The sequence below is a fragment of the Mus pahari genome, chromosome 1, assembly GCF_900095145.1.
Source record: "Mus pahari chromosome 1, PAHARI_EIJ_v1.1, whole genome shotgun sequence".
Lineage (NCBI taxonomy): Eukaryota > Metazoa > Chordata > Mammalia > Rodentia > Muridae > Mus > Mus pahari.
The window spans coordinates 75,679,860-75,702,636 of NC_034590.1; positions in this window are offsets into that span (position 1 = coordinate 75,679,860).

A 22,777-nucleotide genomic window follows, 5' to 3' on the forward strand; every position below is an offset into this window, starting at 1 on the left:
AGGGCTACACAGAGAAACCCTGTGCTCAAAAAAAAAAAAAAATTCCAGGTTCTAGTCTATTACTTAGTGGAAGCTAGTCACACTATGTCCTCAGTCAAGAGCAAAGAGAGAGAAATGCAGCCAGAACTGCCTGTTCTCAACTTTCTTCTCTCACACTGTTTAAGATCTCCTGCCTAGGGAATAGCTCTGCTTACAATGGGCAGGGTCTTCCTAAATCATTTAACAATAAAGAGAACAACCACCACAAACACACACACACACACACAGGTTAACCTGATTCATCCTTGAGACTCTTTTCTCAGGTGATTCTAGTCTACATCAATTTGACAGTTAAGACTAATACTGTATGAATACCATGTGAAGCCCATCACTATGTAAAAATAAACATATGCCACCCAAAAAAAGTAGACCAGGTTAAGATTCCTCACAGACACCTCCAGAAAAAAATAAAAAATCAAAATCCCAGATGATAAATTAACATTCTTTCTGCACCTATGCAAATACCCTCAGCAAACCTAATGAGGCCAGACTCATTTTGTGATTTAAAAAAAAAAAGTCTTTGAGATGCTTTTTTTAAACAATCCAAAATGGTCAGACTATAAAGAAAAAAATTGTGGTTAAGTGAGAAATTGTGTGTTGTCATTCTAGGGCACAGCTGGACTGTCTGATTCTGATTCAGGGAAGCTAAGCTGTTCTGCAATTTTCAAATAACTGACAGCAACTGAGTCTTGTCCATAGAAATGCAAATGACTTCTGTCCAGTGGGAAAACAACCCAAAAAGTCTGCTAAGGCTCAATTTGTACATTCATTTTAATGTTCCAGATCTCTAAATGTGTCTTTCTTGGGAATATCCTCTAATCAGGTTTTGACACTCCATGGGTCTCCTTTAAAGCCGTGATTTTCACATCTGTCATGGTTTTGCCCAAAAGTAATATTTAATATCTACTTTGAACTAAGTCACTTAATTACTGTCCTGTGTGCCCTTGCCTTTGTCTCTACCACAGGTAGCTTAGAGACTTGAAGGAAATGGTGTTAGACTTTTAAGGCAGCCCAGATTCATAATTTTCCTAGCAACTTAGCACAGAACTTTCAAGAAACTCTATGGTATCTTTCCTGCTCAGCAATCACTTGGTACATTTCCTGCTTTAGGTATTAAAAGGGCCTGACACATCTCAGCAAACATTGTTCTGGTCATTCAACTCCTCTTAACACAGTCTATGTACCCCAAAAGTACACAAGAGGGAAGCATTCAAATGTAAGGCTCTTGTATTCTTCTAACTCTCAAAGATACACTCTATACAATGCTAAACACGTTTGTTGACCATTGAGCTTTCTGCTTGTACCCAAATAGCAGATAATATGATAGATCATATTTTCCTCAAAGAGGGCCAGTGCATTCTCTTCTTCTTTTGGTGATGGGTACCTCATAACCGTTCCATGCATACTGTCAAAGGCTGATGACAAGGCCTGTGGCTTGATGATAGAGCGCTTGCATAGCCTGCACAGGGCACTAGACTCAATACTAAGATGAAAAGTCTGGTGAGCTGGAACACAGTAAAACTCTTGTCTGTGAGGGCTGCTGCCATTTCTAGAGTTTTATTTTGGTTTTGGTTTGAGAAAGAATATCATAATGTACCCCATGTACATTTTAGGTGTTTGTCATCATGTCTGGTTTATTTTCCAGATGTGAATAAATCAACCCCTGCTTTCTTCATAAAATAGAATGCTTTGTTGAGTATGGTTCCACATGTATGAAGGCAGATCACTGTAAGCCTGAGATAACCTGGTCTACAACACAAGTTTAGGACCAGACAGAGCAAGCTACACTCGATAGATTAATCTTTAAAAGCTTATCTGCAGCAAGCTCTAAGCCTCCCCTGCACGTCGGAAACGTGGGACAATTGTGCCTGGAACGCAACCGCTGTCCTCAGCAGAAGAATTTCTGTAACCCCTTCCCTATCCCACTGGGCTGGAATGTGATATTCAGACTCATCTTAGTTTGGTTTTTCTTCAGTAGTCTTGGCTAGCTCTCTTGGCCACCTCGATGATGTCAACCTTGTTAGGGGAGGACACAGAAACAGTTTTTCATGCGGTCCAAGCTGGCCTCACACATGTTAAGCAGGCAAGAATGGCCCTGAAGGATCCTCCAGCCATTATACTGATGTGCCACTACACCTATGATACCAAATTAAACAGAAACAAAATGGAAATACATAGAATCTTCGATGTGGTCCATAACCCCTTTCCCCGAGGCCTGGTGTTTTCCAATGTTTCTGCCTTCTGACGGCAATCTCAGGGGCTTTAAGTACGGCTGTTGTAAGTACTGCTGTGGAGCTTCCTCTGAGCATCTCAGTACTTTCCCCCATCAGGTTCTCTCTTTGCTGCGCCTACTGAGTCCTGACTAAGCCAAGAAATCCATGCAACTGGCACCGTAGACAGGGTCTGACTGTTACAACAAGCTGTTCAGGTGGTTGTGACCCAACGATGTCTTCTAAGATACACAGCTCTCGAACAGACGTAAGGTTCTGACTTGCAGTCTTCCCGACTTTCGTATCCACTGCCAGGCACATGACACACCAACTCGTAACCTGCCCATAGCACTCCAACTAGATCACCTTTTCTGCAGCTTTAAGCTCCAGTCTAAGTCCATACTGTGGTGCTAATGCATACATACAATGAATGGACTCGTTTCTATAAGATTCAATCACACACAAAAGCAATACTTAAACAGTTTTTAAAAGTAAATACACATTTATATACTCCTATCCTTCTGTATCTTCCCCTAAAATAATTCACAGTTTCAAATAATCTGATATATCTCGCTCACTTCTACTTATGTTTAGCTGCTGCCTCTGAGTTTGGGTGTCCTGTGCTCTGTGAACACTCCAGTACACTGTTCTAGTCACATCAGTACAAGCAGACACCTCAATTGGAGGTATCATAAAAATGTCTATAAAAATAGTTGTATACATTTGGGTAGGGGTTCCCGATGTCACTGGTGAGGTGAACCTCCCAAAGTTAGCCTGCCCCTCCTCTTCATGCACGATATGCAGAGGCCTGCATTACCCTCCTCATACCTGAAACCGCTGGTTCTGTGCTGCAAGATGCTAAAGTTAATGGGACATTTGTTCTGTTGACTTAACACTGCTAACAGCTCAGCAGTCTTTTATATTAAAACTATTGAGAGATAGGTACTGGGTAACTGCTATGAGTTAGGAAAAAGTGAGGAATAACCCGACTCTTTCTCCATTGAACAATTTATGTGAATTATAGCCTGGCTCTCCCTGGTGCTTCAGCTTATTTTTTTTCTGTATTTACTGAAGCTTTTAAATCTTTTTAAAACCCATTTTCTCGACTTTCAGGAAATTTCAATTACCTTTACAGCTTTAATATTCAGCTATCTTCAGATAAACCTTACATTAATTTTATTATTGTTGTTTAACCCAAATTATTATTACTTGTGTGTGTATGTGTGAAAGAGACAGAGACAGAGAGACAGAAAGACAGAGACAGAGACAGAAAAACAGAGACAGAGAGACAGAGAAGGCTTCCTGGAATTTGATATGTACACCAAGCTAGCTTTGAACTCACAGAACTCACCTTTGTCTAATGAGCCGAATTTTGATCATTTTTTGCATTTGAAGTATTCTTCCATAGCATCCTTGGCCTGAGATTCTTTGATGTTCTCCTTAACCACTATACAGGTACAGCCAATCATAGTGCCAGTTCCTCCTCGCCATCAGTGTTGCAAAGGCCTACCCAGTTCTCTAGTTTCTTATTGTCATCAACCTTAAATGGGTTGATTTGGTGCTCAGCACAGAAGACCTTGACCAAGCAGACATATATAGGCTCAGGGATAGATGCAAGCCCACAAAGATGGACTTTGCACATGTCTAAGGCTTTGATAGCTTTGTGAATTCCATGTTCTAGGCCATCACCACAACGTATAAAGCAGTATTAATCTCCATCAAACTCCAGCAGCAGTGGCTATGGGTTACAGGTGAATGCACCTGAGCCTTGCCTGTGCTACTCAACTGCAGCAGGAAGAAGAAGCAGAATCACCCTTCCCTTTCCCCCTACCCCAGATTAATTCTCTCCATTAGTGTCCTAGGCAAAATACATGAGGCTCCTCGTCTGTCCTACAGAAAACAAAAGTTGTGAGGGTAAGGGAAGAGTAATAAACAAATACCCAGTCCTCATTTGCTTAGACAAGTTGGAAGTGTAGGCCCATATTAGAAATGAATAAGGAAGCCTTGGAAGAACAAAATTCCCCACAGAAATAAGGGTCAGCGTATGTAAGGGTCTGCCCACATAATGGGTTTTACAGTTTAAGGACCATGATGACCTGTTTGGACCTTCTGGACCTGCCTCACTCCTCACTGTCCTCGATCAAGATTCTAATGATTCTGGTGAAATAACAGGGACCTGGGGCAAGGGCAAGGAGAGTCAGATCTATAGTGGACTCTCAGAGCACTGGCAGTGGGGTGGGAGTGGAATCGAGCTTCAGGAACAGCAATTCCTAGTGACAGAATAAACCACTATGACATTGTAAGTGCAGTCATCTCAAAGCTACACTCAGTCAAGAGACTCTGTCCAAGCACGGAGTCACTCTTCTGGGACTAAATGACCGCATCAGCAAAAAGGTGGTCTTGTAAGAAGTAATCTCAATACATTTTGGACAGGTTGAGTGTTAAGGTTGTCCATCACTGATAATTTGAGGAAAAGCTATTTCAAGAGTGCCAAGAGCCTCCTGGCCTGGAGAAGGTAGAGATGGGGCACAGAGTAGGACTCTGGTGTGGCTTTAAAGTCTGAGGGTCTCCAGACATTCTAGCTCTCTAACTGTACTGAAATGCTGATGATAACTTCTAAAAAGTCCTAAAAACTTCCTTGCTCTTTCTGAGGGTAAAAGGCGATTAACACCTATAGCCTAACAGCAGAGAATTAAGTAATGTGGCCTTTGTTCTATCTCAGCAGGAACTGCTCTGCTCTAAGGTTCAGCCTGCTAGTCTAGTCAGAAGTTGCAGGAAGAAAGGGGACACTTTGAGAAGTGATTATAGCGTGTATTACTAAGTTGTAAAAAGTTTCCTATGAAAGCTAAGAAAAAGAGGGAAAGGCAGAATGAATGGAAAAAAGGGGATACGGGGAAAAAAATCTTCTCTTCGTCTCTTTGTCCTCAGTACTTATACATCTTTCAGAATACATGATCACATGTTAAAAAGTTCATCACAAGTTCACACATAAAATCAAATCATAAATTGAAATAGAAGTTTACAACAGAGAATGTATACATGCATATCCATTAGGAGTAATTATCTAGCTAAACATCCATCACCTGTCACAGCTCCACAGGTTCACTGAGAGTTATAAGTTATCAGTGAAGTTTTGTATAGATAAACTCATTCAAGATTTTATCTTGTCCTAGCACTTATAGTAAATCACTAGTTCCCTTTTTATGACCTTTGGTTAATTGTTTTACAACCTCTTGGGATGAGCTCCAAGAAAGTCTGGTTACTATCTAAGAGGCAATTAACTGGTGACACGTGGGAAACTGATCTTGTTCTCATTGCAGTTTTGACTATCAGAAAAGGACCTANTAGCAGTCCCACTGTAAAAGAGCTTAATAATCACTGATACAATTTTAGGAATTCTTATAGGATCATCATTAAGAATTAGGAAGTCATCTATTTGTCTATATAGCATCATACAAGACAGTACATCTTTGTAGATCTGCAGAGATCTGCTCAAAGGGGTGAACTAATACCTAGTGATTGTCATATATGTTCAATAATTACAGGAAAAGAAGCATACTAATAGCAGGAATCTTTCCTAAAATTAATTCTCTTGGGCCTTGTCTATAGAAAAAAAATCTATCGCAGATTATAATCTGAAGCAGACCATCTCAGGAAGATCACCTGCTAATTATTAGCTTGTCCTATGGTGGCTCCTGACATAAGAGATAGATTTTGATTCAGAAAAGATACACCAATTCCATTTCTTTTTACCTCAGACATGCCTTTGTTTTGGTTGATTTGGTTTTGTTTGTTTGTTTGTTTGTTTGTTTGAGACAAAAGTTGTTTTATAGTCCGGGCTGGGTTCCAATTCACTATATAGCCAAAGATGACCTCAAACTTACAGCAATTCTCCTGTCTCGGCCTCCCAAGTGCTTGGATGGCAGGCATGAGCCACCAGGCCTAACAAAACATACTTTTGAAAAGAGCTTCATGGCCACAGGGGAAGCAGAGAGGAAAGCCAAGCTCATAATTATAGACCTGGAAGCAGCACACTGCAAAGCAGAACAAGAATTTTCATAACTTTGAGACACATTTGTAATATGTGGAAATTCTGAAAGATAAATTCAATATGTCCCTATCCTCAAGGAGCTTAGAGTATAGTGGAGGTTAGAACAATTACATAACGAGAACTTGACAGATGCCATACAAAAATGCCACTTTGGCTAAGAGTGAAAGCAATAAATTTGGAGAAAATAAAGAATACTTGGCTCACCGAGTGTGTGTGTGTGTGTGTGTGTGTGTGTGTGTGTGTGTGCAAGCATTTGTATGTGTGCATATGAGGAATCCAGATTTGCTGTAGTGAATGTTTCAAGGAGTCCATATAAAATGTGATGGGATTCTTAACTATGGTTGTAGCAACCAAACAGGAAATGTACTTGGGAAATAGGGCACAGCCTGCATTCTGCAGACTTGTGAACTACTTGCCTATAGAATACAATCGAGCATTAGAAATAGAGACGATGATGGTATTGTTAACGAAGGCATTGGAGAAAGAGAATGGGGTAGACAGTGGGGAGTGAAAGCTTACATTCAAAAGATTTCTCTCTGTCTCTATCTCTGTTTCTCCCCATCCCCTCCCCCCCCGTGTGTGTGTGTGTGTGTGTGTGTGTGTGTGTGTGTGTGTGTGTGTGTAAACATTTGTATGTGTGCATATGAGGAGTCCAGAAAAGGGTGAAGGGTGTCAGGTATGCTCTGTCATTCTTTACCTGTTCCTTTGAAGTAAGAACTGTCCCTGAATCCAAGGGCCTGTGTCTCAGCTAGACTGGAAGCCAGCAACCTCAGAGAACCTTCTGTCTCCACCCTCTCAGAACTGAAGTTACAGGCAATTTCCAGAAGGCCTAGCTTGTTGTGTAGGATCCAAGCTGGTCAATATTGCAGAGGAAGATCTCTTAGCCTCTGAGCCATCTCTCCAGCCCCTACACGTTTACTTTCTGGGAGACTGTTCTAAGTATGCTACACTGAGGACTCAAGGGATTGGTGAATCTATATGACAGTATACTGAGGATTATAAAACTGTTGACATCTTGTCTTATTTTTTTTCCACAGAAGATTCTGGTCTTTTGGCTCTCCATATAAATCCAAAGTGTTTACGCCTTACAAGCCGGTACTTGGGATTCACGCCACCACCGCCACCTCCATTCTGTCACCTCTTAATTTAGCTTTAGCTTCCTATGACTAACTTGGGTGCCTGCCGTTTTATTTTCCCTCAAGAGCTGATGTGATGAGGATGAGCCTGCTCAGCTGGAATGTAGAATAGCTCCATTATTAAGGCTCTGTCAGGGCCGGATGACTGACTGCGGCACGCAGGCACTGGAGGTTTTTGTATTTCTCAGCACATTCCGAGTTCTTGATGTGTGAATATCAGGAAAATAAAGTATCCATCTCAGTTCACTACCCTCTATAAGTCATGAGGCACTCATGATAATTGGCGCTTCTTCAACTCCCCATGGACCTGTGCACACACTGGCAAAGAGCTGCTTCAACTTTCATCTACTGTGCCCTCAAAATGTGTCACCCTCACGTCTAACAGTTTTTGTTTACTTGGGTCTATTTTTCAGTGTTGCTTCTTTAGGTCCAAAGAATTTAAACAACCCAAGCAGTCACAAGAGTCCAGTAAGGCAAGATCTATATTTAAATTAGGCAGCAAAAGCTGTCAAGTTGGGGACAGCAGCACAGACTCGGGACCTAGACTTCCACCCAGAGTGAGAATGATACGGAATTTTTGAGCTCAAAACCCACAGACACCTGTGCCAAGTTACGGTCATGATTTTTCATCGATCAGAATCATTTGTTCAAGAACATTCACTATGTTTTGGCAATAAACATAGAAGAATAAGGAAGAAATTGACTAACCATTGGGAAAGTTCCCCTATAACCTGGGAACTTGAACTTAATTTCACCTTGTGATCAAAATGGAGTCTGAAAATAAAATGGCAGTACTTGGGATAAGTCTCATTTGTTTGATCCCAACAGCTTAACATTTTTTTTAATATTTACTCTTCACTGTTTATTAAGTATATGCTCATTGCAAGCATAACTTGATTGAGAAACCAAGGAAACAAGAAACGAAGAATGTATGTGTCTCATCACTGTTGGCATTTTAAGCTAATCTTTTCTCTTATGCATATTTTGATTTTTTAAAAGATATCTGGGATCATAGTGCACAAATGATTTGCTTTTCTGGCACATTTAACTGTTGAATTTTGAGAGTTTGCCGTACTTTTAAAATTAATCTGTCATTTCAGGAGCTCCATGAAATGTCATTTTTGTGGGTGTGGTTTTTATTTGATGTTCTGTCTCCTGAGCTGATCCCTGACTATAACATAAGCTTCCTGAGCTTTGTACGTGCCTGTCAGTGTCAAGAGAAAGAAAACATGCTAAAAGATAAAATTTGTGTTTAGACGATATGATTGTTAGTTTAAACTTTTCTGTTTATGTTTTTTAAGTGTCTGTTTGTTTTGTGTATGTGCATTGCAAGAGTGTGGAAACCAGAGGACAACCTGCTCAAGTCAGTTCTTTTCTTCTGCCACATGGAAGGGATAGAACTCAAAATTATCAGGCTTGGCAGCAAGTGTTCCCCACCCACTGAGTCATCTCACAGGTCCTTCTGCTTATATTTCTATTGCAAGAGATATAAATGCCTTGATTAAGGAATGTACAACTGAGCCAAGCACAGTGGCACATGCCTGTAATCCCAGCATGCCTCAGTAATCTTAACTGCTGAACCATCTCTCCATTCCCTAATCCTGTCCTTTAAAAGGTTTTATTGACAACCAATAGTATAGATAGATAGATAGATAGATAGATAGATAGATAGATATTGAAAATTGAAAATGGAAAGCTATTTTCCTTTTCAGCCTCTGGGTTGGATTTAGATAGAGTTTTCCTGTTATATTTTTACTAAAATTAATGTGTTCTTGTCTGTTGAAACAATTACAGAACTATGTGAAATGTATGAATATTCTTTCCCCATCCTCCTACCAAGATATTTTCCTATTTCACACAAACACATTACAATATATTCATACATACACAAGAATATTTAGTGGTTTCATATAATTCATAATTCTATACTTGCTTTCAAAGTTAACAATATATGAATATCTTTTCATATATTTAGATTAATTTTATTATTATGTTGGCTAAAACTTCTTGGCAAGATCCAAGTGTTGTGGCACACACCTTTAATCCCAGTAGAAGCAGGCAGATCTCTTGGTTTGAGGGCTGGTCTGGTCTACAGAGCAAGTTTCAGGACAGCCAGAGCTACACAGAAAAAAACCCAGTCTTGAAAACAAAACACCTCCTTGGCTGGGGTATAGTGGTAAATGCCTATAATCCCTACACTCCGTAGGTGGAGACAGAAGGATCAAGAGTTCAAGATCATCCTTAGCTATGTCTCAAGGTCAAGAGCAGGCCAGGTTACATGAGAACCTGTCTTTAAAAAAAAAAACACAAAAAAGGAAAAATTACCTGATTAGTAGTAATAAAAGGCATGGTCTTGTCTATCTAGGGGGGACTATTTCCATTTATAGCTAACAATTCAACAGCTCCCTAAAATAATATGAGGTTTCTTTGGAGTAGGACAGTTTCTCATTTCTCAGCCTTTTAAAAAATATCTCACACCTACCATGCAAATATGGTCACAGTTGGGTTTCTACCATCACCTAGAGATTAGCATGCCCCCTATACCAGTGTGGTCTCCTGTAAGTTACCAGGTGGAAGACTATCTTCTTTGAAATTTCCCTACTCCATACTTTTGGTTGTTTTGTTGGGAGGGGGGTCATTTTTGCCTTCTCTTGTTGTATTCATCCTCTCTCTGATTCCTCTGTATATTCTGAGAGCATCACCTACCTGGGATCCACATAATGTTCTGCCAGTTTCAAAGGCAAACTTTATCAAATTAGATAGTAAATCCTACATCATCCAAAATGCCTCTGTACACATCATAACCATGAAATGGGGAAGATATGAAATGATGAGGAATCGCAGTTTAGCAAAGGAAGTTGGAGAGAACCCGGGTTTAGATGTGAGAACTGTTGTAGTGGAGGAAATTTTGTGCCCATTTCTCTAACACCAGAAGACCACCAAGGAGCTGATTCCGATATCACTATGGTCTTTATTCAAGCTCAAGCCCAGGCCACACCATCCTCACTGACACAGCAGGACGGGAGGGCGAAGCCCTGGTCCCAGTTTCAAGCAAGCATTTACAGAGGCAAGCAAACAAGGAAGAGGGTATCCAGCTTGGCACAAATCTCATTGGGGAGGGGCTATTATGGAATTTGTTGCCCTTTAAAATAATTGGCTGGTGCTGGGAGCCAAACCATAAATTTTCATAAATAAATGTCTTTTTTTTAAAGATTTATTTATTTTATATATGTGAGTACACTGTAGCTGTCTTCAGACACACCAGAAGGGATCATTGGATCCCATTACAGATGGTTGTGAGTCACCATGTAGTTGCTGGGAATTGAAATCAGGACCTCTAGAACAGCAGTCAGTGCTCTTAACCGCTGAGCCATCTCTCCATCCCAATAGATATCTTTAGGTACAACTGTAACTTCTACTTTCCTCCTGGCTGGTGGTTGTTAGGGGTAACCTGGAGACTAGTGCCAGGTGCGGGCTTGTAGGTTAACTTGAGTTCATCCTTAGGTCAGGTTCTCTAAGATGGAGTTGGTCTGGCCTTTCAGAGACAAATTTTCTTCAAATTCCCTGGATATCTGTAAAGAAAAAGCAAAATAAAGAAAGAGGGGAGGAGAAAGGGAGAAGAATAGACTGAGAATAAACTTAAATACTGACCTTGTAAGCGCCTGTCTCTCAATTGTGATAAATTGATGTTTCTAATTGAAATATCCTTGAAATCAGGTGTTTAATGTTTCTATCTGCTTCTTAATGAAAGGTTTGTCATCTGTAAGTGGGAGTTGGCCTTGAAAGTATGTACAACCTTTTCAAGAAGTTTGCTTGAGTAATATGCTCTGGTCTCATTTCCGTGGCTGTGATTAAAATATCCTGACAAAAAATACCTGAGAAGAGAAAGGGTTTAGTAGGCTCACAGTTCTGCGTTGCCATGGATGATAGTAGGGAAGTCAGCGTAGGAGCCTATGTAGGTCATATCACATCCACAGTCGAGAGCAAAAACAAATGCACTGTTCTGCCTGCTTGCATGTTTATGCTCAGCTACTTTCTTCACTCATACAGTTCATGGAATATGCCACCAACATTCAGGGTATGTCTTCTTATCTCAATCAACAACCAAGACAATACCCCACAGACGTGCCCATGGGTCATTGATTTACGTGATTTTTTCTGAGGTTCATTTATATTTTATGTGTATGGTTTTTTTGCCTTAATATATGCATGAGCATCACTTGCATATCTGATGCCCACAAAGACCAGGAGAGGGCACTAGATCCCCTGGAATTGGAGTTATATGGTTGTAAGATACCATGTAGATGCTGGGAATTGAACTCAGGTCTTCTGCAAAAGGAGCCAGTGCGCTTACCTTCTGAGCCATCTCTAGCCCAATTTTTCATTAAGATTCTTGCTGGATGACTTGCAGTTGTGCTGAATTGACAGTTAAAACTAACAAGCACAGTGACTCCATACAAACTATCAAAAATACTTAAATTGTAGCATGAAACATTCATTCATAAATATGAGAAATTTCCTTTTGAAAATTCTTTTTGAAATGTGTATTCTGACCAGAATGAATGCATGATTCATATGTGTGAGAAATTGAGAACGTGTAAATCTTATCAGTTACTGACTAAATGTGTGATTTGTCTGTGAAAAAAAAATAGTTTGAGTTACTAGTTATATTATTCCATTCAGTCCTCACGTGAAGTAATAAAATGGACTTCATTCAAGAAAGGTAAAATACCATCTCTGGTTCTACAACCTTAACCTTGCTTTCAGAATAGTTTTTCCATCAACCTTCTCCCATTATAGGGACCTTGAAAGCGTCAATCAAGCAATATATCAGAAAGAAAAATAGAAAGAAGAAAAGAAAGTTGAAATATATCCAAATACGTGTCATTTATTTCATACACAGATTTCAGTAGGAGAAAGAAGGATTCAAGGAAGTCATCTAAGCTAGTGAAAAATTCAGCCTCAGCCAGCTGCTCCAGAATCAAAAACGGAGTGGATCTATCACAGCTCCTATTTTAGAAAAATTCCTGTATGACATGTCCTGCATTGATTTGTATATTTTCAATTTACTGCTATCTAAACTAGTCATTCATGTAACACAAATATACCAGCAAAACTATGTAACTTAGAGATGTGACATTTATCAATTTGGATATTCCCTTATTAGATGATTAAAATTAAAATATAGGCTAACCACAGTAATGTATGCCTGTAATTGTAGAATGTGGCAGAGACTAAGACAGGAAGACCACAACCTAAGGGCAGCCTAAGCCACAGAGTAAGTATTGGGCTAACAAGCCCTGTCTCGAGAGGGAGAAGAAGGATAGTAGGAGCCAGATGAATTGAGGACACCCGGAGAATACAGCCTACAGGATCAACTAAGCTTATAGGGGCTCACGGAGACTGAGGCGGCAAGCTTGGGGCCTGCATGGGTCTGTGCCAAGTCTTCTGCATATGTGTTACTGTTGTTTAGCTTTGGGGTTTTGTGGGACTCCTAATAGTAGGAGTTGTGTGTCTCTGACTCTTTTGCCAGCTCTTGGGACCCTTTTTCCTCCTACTGGGTTGCCTTGTCCAGCCTTGACATGAAAGTTTGTGTCTGCTCTTGTTGTAACTTGTTATGCCATGTTCAGTTAATATCCCTAGGAGGACTGCTCTTTTCTGAAGAGAAACAGAGGAGGTGGATCTGGGGAAGGGGTGGGGGATGACTGGGAGGAGTAGAGGATGGGGAGGCTGCATTTGGCATGTGTGAGAGAAGAATAAATGCATAAAAATAATAAAATTAAAAAATAAAAACTGTTGAAAGTAAGGAAGAAAAAAAGGAAGGAAGGAAGGAAGGAAGGAAGGAAAGAAGGAAGGAAGGAAGGAAGGGAGGGAGGGAGGGAGAGAAGGAGGGAAGGAAGGAAGGGAGGGAAGGAGGGAAAAGAAAAGAAGATTAGGAATATACCTCAGAAGGGGTGAGGAGGTACCTAGCAAGGTAATCTGGATATGTGAGATTCTGGGCTCAATCTTCCATACCTTGAATTTTAAAACTATGTATGTAGGAGAGAACAACATGGCTCACAAGTAAAGGCTCTTGCTGAACAAGTTTGACCAACCACCTGAGTTCCATCCTCAGAACCCACATCAAGGTGAAAAGAAGAATCTGTAGAGGAATTTTAATCTAGCAACATGGCTTCTTTGTCAAGGGGTTACATCCAAAGAACATGTACATCTATGTGATTGGGCCAGAATACAAAACACCCTGGATTACAGTATGATCTGACTGGAGTATAGACGCACCCTTACTACACACCTTTAATCCTAAATATTATAGGTAAGGTTAGTTTGTAGAAGGAAGCAGCCATGTTTGACAGTGATGTCTAAATGAGGGTCAGACAAAGTGAGGAGTCAGAGTAAGATTTGACAAAATGAGCCAGAGATAGGATACACCTAGCCTCATGAGAACAGACAGGAAAGAAAAGCTACTTAAGGGAAGTGGAAGTGAGTCTGGTGGGAGTCAGTGCAGAAAGTGCAGTGTAGTAGGGTTGAGTTCATCAGTGAGTTCATGCAGTTCACTGCAGGTCAGCAGAAGAAGTTAAAGCCAGAGAATAAGAAGGAGCCTGAAAATTAGAACGCATTGCCAGAGTCAGTTTGGGGCCAAGCAGAGCAATTCAGTGAAAAGCTGAGAGCAGCCAAATTGAATCAGTCATCTTGGAAAGGAGTTTGAGTAAGAACAGCTGAGTTCAACCAGCCAACAGAGTTCAAAAAGAACTTTCTTAGAAAGGGTGAGCTTCTGGCAAACAGAAGATACTATTATAGGAACCAATTCCACAAATCTGCTCTCTGACGTTCACCTGTGCACACATCATGTACATGACCATGTACACACACATAATAAATTTCAAAATATGTGTTTATTGGTGCAATAAACTATGGATTTTAATACTTAAAGAAGCTCACATATTTTAACTTCATTGTATTAATGTTATATATTATTTAAAATTGCAATTGGGGAACATGAAAAGGATTTTTGTGGAGGCAGAGTCTCTCTCACTATATAGCCAAATTGGCCTCATCTCACAATTTGCCTGCCTCAGCTTCCTGAATTACACATGTATATCTATAATTCTCAGCCTCTAGAATTATAGATGTATTTCACCAGGTCCAGATAATGACAGGTATATCTTAATCCACATAAATAGTTAATTGTTATTTCCTTATAGATGAAATAGTTGAAATCCTTCATAATTTTTCCAAATTTTATTTTAATTTAAAAAATTAAAATAGGGGGCTGGAGAGATTGCCTAACTGTTAAGAGCACCAGCCGCTCTTCCAAAAGACCTGTGCCCACATGGTGGCTCACAACTGTCTGTGACTCCAGTTCCACCAAGCAAGCATGTAAAGACATACATGCAGCTGAAATAACCATGTGCATAAAACAATAGAAATAAAAATTTTAACTGAAACATCTGGCTTGATATTTGGAGCAACAAAGTTTAAATGAATAGACCTGAAGATACTGTGCTACACAAACTTGTTCATTTAAATTCCAGAAGTGTTACTTTGTTCATCTAACAATTTTATATTATTGTAATTTAATAGTCTAGTAACATAAAATCATTCTTAAATTGTCTAGGGGAATTTATGAAATATAACACTGAGGTATAAGTGCATGCATATTCACACATAACTGTATGACACATATGTGTATGCTCAAATAGATTAAAAAGTCTCCCAAGACTCTTTAGTCTTCCAATGACTTCCAAGAAGTCATTCAATAAAGTCAATATCAGAATCTTTTACTGCTTCTCTATCTTCCAGTGTACATTCATTCACATGTGCATATAAATGAAGTAAGCAGTTTCAAGTGTGAGCCAAAGGGTAAGTATGTTTTAACCTCCTCTTCCCAGAATTGTCAGAGATAAGGATTTTAGACATTATTGTTTGTGTGCCTGCCTGGTACCTCTTTTTTTTGTTTTGTTTTGTTTTGCTTTGTTTTTGTTTTTTCGAGACAGGATTTCTCTGTGTAGCCCTGGCTGTCCTGGAACTCACTTTGTAGACCAGGCTAGCCTCAGACCCAGAAATCCGCCTGCCTCTGCCTCCCAAGTGCTGGAATTAAAGGCGTGCGCCACCACCGCCCGGCCTGGTACCTCCTTCTTACTTTTCTGCATTCAGCTTCTAAGAATGCTGTGTGAGGAGCTCTTGCTTCATGTCCCCTCATGTCCTTCCAGGTGGGTCATATTTTCAGAGCTGTGTTCTGTTCAGATGGTGCTGATCCTGTTTGCATGGAGTTCCTATACAATCTATTTTAGGTTTCTGAAACTGTGTGGGGAGGACAAATGATGCATACTTATAATACTCATAATACTGTATTCCATATTTCCTCATAGAGGGCAAGTTTGTCATATTATAGATTGTAGTAGTCCCTCTAAAATCCAAAACATGCTTGGATACAATGACATTATATTTTAATGATCTGCCTCTCTTCATACAGATGTGGTAAATATCTGAAGAGACAGACAAATTTAAACTGATTTTGGGGTGGAGAGATGGCTCTGCTGTGAAGAGGACCTAAGTTCAGTTCATAGTGCCAGGACCATAGGCTCACAAACACCTATAACTCCAGTTCCAGGGAACTCAATACGTTCTTCTGGTCTCAGCAGGCAGCTGCCTACATATGCAAATGAACACACACAATTAAAAATAGCTAAGGTAGTGGCACATACATTTAATCTCAGCTCTCAAGAGGCAGAGGCAGGTGGATCTCTGTAAGTTCAAGGCCAACCTAGTTTATATAGTGAGTTCCAGAACTTTCAGCACTACACAGCAAGACCCTGTATTAAAATATATGTAATAAAATAAAAATAAGTCTTTTTATTTTTAACAAAATGAACTGGACATTATGCAATGTTCAAAAGTATAGAGATGTCACGTGGGTGTTCTTGGGGGCCCCACCCACTCGCTGCTGTCTTATTGATGGAACCTCCCCATACACCAGTGCAGTTCTGTCCTGGCTGGTAGAGCTCACTGCTCTAGCTTGGTCCATCTTTTAGTGCATGGAACCAGTCCAGTGCCATCACCAACAGGATCAAGTCCAAAGAATTTCAGAAGCTTTGTATTACCAGATGTACCCAAGGGAATGTCTCAGCAAGAGTGGCTAAAGTGCCACCATATGTCTGAATCTCATCAAAGACAACTGCTGGCTCAGGAGTTCATGGACCATGTTTTAGAGAAATTACAAAATGACTCCCTAGACCTCCTTGGGAGATGCTTTAGCACTAAGACAGTCTACAACAACATTGTCTACAGGGAATGATATGAAAACATATCATTAAAAAGAAAATGGGGTGGGGGCATTTTAGAGGAGGAAGACTAAGGAAGGCAGCGGAAGAAGGTCTAGATTCAATTTCCAAAAATCACAGACACTTTGCTTTCATAAACCCCATCCTATCTGTATTTATTTCATTTACTACACACACACACACACACACACACACACGCACACGCACACGCACACGCACATGTCCTGCATGTGGTCGTCAAAGGCAATTTATTACATTTTTATGGCAGAATATATTTAGAATTATATACTGCAATGTTAACATATTTTATTTATTCTCATAAGTATGCATCAATGTTAAAATTATCCATCCATCTCTTTCTAAAACTGATCAGAATAATACTTTCTATTTGTAAATTGATTGCTATCACTCTAAATAGTGTTTATTCCCAAAGCAGTTCTTAGGAGCCGGTTCTCTCCTGCCACCTTGTGGGGTAAAGGGACTAAAATCAAGTATGCAGGCCCTGCCCAAGTGCCTCTCTCCTGTAAGCCAGCCCCCCAAAAAACAAATTTTAATTATATTTTTACAACTTTGTTAATATATATTGTGTTTATGACAACACTATCCTTCAATAAGACATCCATTGCTTTCTTCTGACTAAGAAGAAAATAAAGTATTTTGCCAGGCTTGGGAGCACAAACCTTTAATCTTACACATAGGAAGCACCAGCAGGCAGATCTTTATGAGTTCCAAGTCAGCTTGGTGTGCATGACAAGTTCTAGACCAGCAAGGACTACATAGTTAGACTCTGTCTCAAATTAATTAATTAATTAATTAATTTAAAAAATAGAACATTTTCATGGGCCTATAAAATGGTTGCAGACCCTATATATGGTGCCTACATGCATTAGTCAGCCCAGAGAAATACCAAAAAAGCAAATAGAAAGACCACTAAACTCAGGAGGCAGAGGCAGGCAGATTTCTGAGTTCGAGGCCAGCTTGGTCTACAGAGTGAGTTCCAGGACAGCCAGGGCTACACAGAGAAACCCTGTCTCGAAAAGAAAGAAAGAGAGAAAGAAAGAAAGAAAGACCACTAAACAGAGTGGTCTCCTAAGGACAAGTTCTTGTTCATCCTGGTGCCTCCGCAGACACATTCTTAGTGCCTAGTGCCACCCAATTCCAAGCAATGTGCTAGGAATTCGGAGGTAGGTTAAGGAGTCCCCTACTGTGCACTCTGGGTGCTACTGTCACTGGGGCCACATCTATTAGAACATTCTCAGTCATGGGGCAAAAACATAAAACTACTAAATTCAGTACCAGGTTTAGTATCTCTCTCTTATAATCCAAATATCCGGGAGATTAAGCTAGGAGGATCACAAGTTCAAGGCCAGCCTGAGCAATTTAGTGAGCCTGTGTTGTGTTTTGTTTTGTTCTTTAAGGTTTAAGTATTTTATTTTGTGCATGTTTTGCCTACATATGTGTCTGTGTACCACATGTGTAGTTGGTATCCAGGGAGCTCAGAAGAGAGCATTGGATCCCTTGTAGCTGGAGTTAGAGATGGTTGTAAACCATCATGCATGTGCTGGGAATCGAACCCAGGACCTCTGCAATAGCAACGAGTGCTCCTAACCACTGAGCAATCTTTCCAGCCTCTGAAAACATATTTTAAAATAAAAACTTTTTTTTGTGAGGCAGCTCGGTGGTAAAATGCTTGCCTGGCATATGTAAGACCTAGTTTCAATCTCCAGGATAAAAACAACAAAACTAAGGGTTAAATAAGTATATTGTTTAGTGCCTATGAGTTCAAATGTTCATGGTATTAGCCAATTTCCTGCATGAGTAAATTTAGTCACCAAGCAATCCTAACAGAACAAGGAATGTGGAGCTCTCGTGTGCCTGGCTAGCTTCTGATCATTCTCTGTCTGCTTGTTCCACTCATGGCAGATCTTCACAGTAAATAACATGGTTAGCTCCATTGTACTAACTTGTCTCTGGTCCTTGGCTTTCTATGTATGTCTTCTTCTCAAGTCCTTAAAGTGACCCCAAATGTATTAGATTCATTTAGGAGATAAAATGTCAGAGAGTTCACTTAAAAAAAAAAAAAAGTCTGCAAGACTCAGTGACTCATTAGATGTGGAATTCAAGTCAGTGATGTGAGTTAGTCACAACTTGACTGTGACAGTTAAGGGTTGGTAAATCTTGGCTGTTGAGCAGAGCTTTCTGTACAGAGGTGAACTTGACATGTCCCCATGATCATTCTGACTTACTTGAAATTAACTTCTAACTTACTTGAAACATTCATGTAAATAAAAAGAAATGCCAAGATCCACATGGCTTAAGACCCAGATCCCAGACTGGGGCGCTGAATGAAGAAGGAACAGACACACAGACAGAAGAATGAAGATAAGACAGACAAACAGACACATGTATAGTGAAGCTGGGATCAAGTGGGATGCTCTAACTGACACCTCCCCAGTCTGGAACCCTCAGTGTGTTCATTAGGTACAGCACGGAGAGGCTTGGCTAGTTTGGGGAGAAAGTCTCCGTAGGTGAGCAGCCTCAGGCTGTAAACATCCTGCAGCAGGAAGCTGCAGTTGCACACACTGATCAATTGTCGGTAAACACTCATGCTCAGACTCCCTACTCAGATTTCCCAGGAAAGCTTTGCCATTCCTCTTGAGCCTGGCCCATATGGGTAACAGCTTTGTCAACTTGACCTTGGAGTCCTGGACGTGGCTGTGCCCATGTGTCAAAATAGACTCATTTAGGGCTCTTCTCGCCCCATACAAAGGAGTAATTCAACAAGAGCCAGCAACTAGAAAAGGAAGTCAGGTTGGCATGAAGACTGCTGAAGGCCTCAAGAGGCTTTCCCTATCACGGCCACCCCTGCTGGAACAAAGCACTTAACTCCAAACTGTGTTACAAGGTAGACATGGTGCCACTCAGGAGTCTATGCAGGAGAACTGAGAACTCAAGGTCAGGCTGGACTGCCCTGACTCTCAAGTACAGCAACGTCCGTTACAAAGACAAGTTTCATGTGAACCCCATGAAGGCCTCATCCTTTTCAGGAAGGGGGCTTTTCCAGACAGGGTCTTGTAGGTTCTAGTGCCCTTTAACTCAGTAATTTCCTTGTCTTAACCTCCCAAGAAGCCACAAATATAAAAAAAAGAGTATTTTTGTTTTTGTTTTTGTTTTGTTTTGTTTTCCTGTACTAGGGATTGAATCTAGCACTGCATGCTGAGCAAATGATCTACCAGTGTGCTATCCTCACCCCAAGTTGAACAGTCTATTTTTTTAATTCTCATAACAGACCTGGAAAAGAAAATTGGCAATTGCCAGTCATGTAGCCCAGATGTCTTTGAATATGAAAGCTATGCTTCGATGGCAGCTCGCCACCTACCTGTTTAAAACATGTTTGTTAAAGTAAAACAATCCACAGGAAAAAGCCAAGGCTTAAAAGAACACAAAACAAGGACAAATAATGACTGGGCTGAGGAGAGATTGGGGGAAGTCCTTGATGATTCAGCCCCGTGTACCCTGCTATATATAGTGGGCCTCCTCCAACATATCCCAGGAGGAGAAGCAACTGCCACAGACGGGAATCATAGTAAGAGATTCTGATCTCAGGATAAAGGAAATGCTTCAGTCACTGCCCTAGTGTGCTTACTATTGCTATGATAAACACTGTGACCAAAAGCCACCTAAGGAAGAAAGGGTTTATTATATTGTTGAAGAAGACACGTGCGCGCGCGCGCGCGCGCACACACACACACACACACACGTGCGCACATGCACACTGAATAAGGAAAAACAGGAAAACACCTGTTTTCACAAAGAAGCCCTCTATTAATCAAGCAAGAATCATTAAAGTGGCTGCTTTTAAACTCAGGCAGAAAAACAGCAACAAATGACCTTGCAGGTGTAGTTTTTATGAAAAGGGTAAGGTCTGTGTTAGAATGGGCTAGGATTCGGTGGTGTATCTTGATTGGGCATGTTAATTAGGTGAGCCCAAGGGGGGCTTTTGATTGCTGGACTCCAATACTTTGACAGCTGGCAGGCTCAGGAGGAGGAAGTGACCAAATAAGGGACTAGACCTTGGTGAGTAGCTTTAGGGATGTAATCTAACAGCTTTTAGCAAGACAGAGGTGATGCAAAGAAGGTCAAGTTCTGTCAGACCCATGATTGCCAGGCCCGAGCTAGCAAGGGTACCTTCAATTATAGTTTGCAGGTCACCACATTAAACAACCCAGGACTAATTACCCAGAGGTGACATTGCCCACGCTAAGATAGGTCCTCCCACATCAATCATTAGTCAAGAAAGTGACCCCACTGACTTGCCTCTAGGTCAATCTCAATTGAGGTTCTCTCTTTCCAGAAGATTCTACCTGGGTCAGGTTGACAGAAAACTAACCACTGCTGTCAGTTACATTGTCTAAAAATAGAGTTGATGGGAGGAAGAGCTCCTGGACCCCAGGATTTTTCAAACACAGACCAGCTAAAAATAGACAAGACTGAACAAGACATTTTAGTGGACTCAATGGCTTTGAGGGGTCTTCAGGACTGAGGTTATGAGTCCTCCACTTACAACAAAGAAAAGCCCAAAGGAGGAGGAGAAATTCCTCACCATGAGCGCATGTATTCTTTATTGCTGTAGAAGAAATATCCCATCAGAAAACAGGCTTGGTCACCTTACTTGTTACATGCTCTATGGTCTGTCTGACATCTCTCGTAAGCTCTGTGGCAAGATGAAAAATGTTCTCTCTGGCTGGGTTGTTACACTTACTCGGCAGTTAGATTGCTTAAGGACATTAATGAATCTAGCAGTACAATTCATCAATCTTTCTTATACTTCACTATTTCAGCTGAATCATGCTGGATCAGCAAATACATCTCCATTTCCGGCCTAAAGAGCTGAGAGCCAACCTCTGAAATTTAGTGGTCCATCAGTGTGTGTCCACCTGCTTACAGCAGCTGTGTCTGTCTGTGCTGCACTGTGGGGCAGCTGGTGCTCAGTCTGTGCCTCCCTGCCTTTGCATATATAACCTCATTAGCAATTACTGTAGCTGTGACAATTGAGAACATAATGTAACCAAGTGGCCTATTAAGAAACAGGACTAATTTTGTTTTCACTTGATTCAATTATTTGCTACTGTAGACCAATTAGGAAGGAATGAAAACTAACATTCTACCTTCTTGGAAGTTCGCCAAGTCTTTGGGTTTCTAGAAATTTCTGGAAATTAAGAACCTAGACCTTTTGTGTACAAAATATTCTTCTAAGGCCTTTCTTTTTGTTTTGGGTTAAAAGAGAGAAATCAGGTGGATTTCTGGGGATTTGAAAAGTCGAGACATTATTTTTCCTGTCCCTTTGGGGTGGCAGATTCCTGAAAGTAAAAGCAGAAACCTGGTGTGGTGTGAGGGCTAAGGTTTGGGAGCCTGCAGGAGGAGCCTTCAACTTCCCCATCTGACAGGACCCCTGGGCCCCAGACCAACAAAGTCAGGTGAATCAACTGCTCCCCTTCTGGAAAATCAAATCAAGCTGAGAGAGCTGTTGGATAAAGCAGCAGCTAGGACACTTGTACCCCAGTAGTGACACCACGTGGTCAAAAGGAGCACCAGCAGCACCAAAACAATGAGTGGAACAGTCTCCAGTGCAATTGCCAGTCTGGCAGAGTGAGGTAGCAACCACTACCAGTGCCTTGGGAACAAGGAACAGAAACATCTGGCCCTGAAACAGGTGTGCCTTGCTGAGTTTTCTGAGAGATGAGATTTAGATCAAGTAGCTCAACAGGACAACACAGTTTCAGTACAATGAGAGCTCTTGGGGCTGGACCCTGAGCCCAGATGCTTGTGTTTTCATGCAGTTTATAGGCATCGCTTGAAGTGAATTTCTGTATAAAACATTTGGTGCAACAGCACTCCCATAGTGACCTGTCACATGAGGTGAGGTGTGATCATTGTGACATCATTTCAGTGCTCACAGTTTTTAACCAGAGACCATCTTGCATGAGGACACCCAGCAAGAGACAGAAGGAACCAACTCACAAGAGGTCTTCAGGGACAGTGGGAAGCTTCAGCTCTATT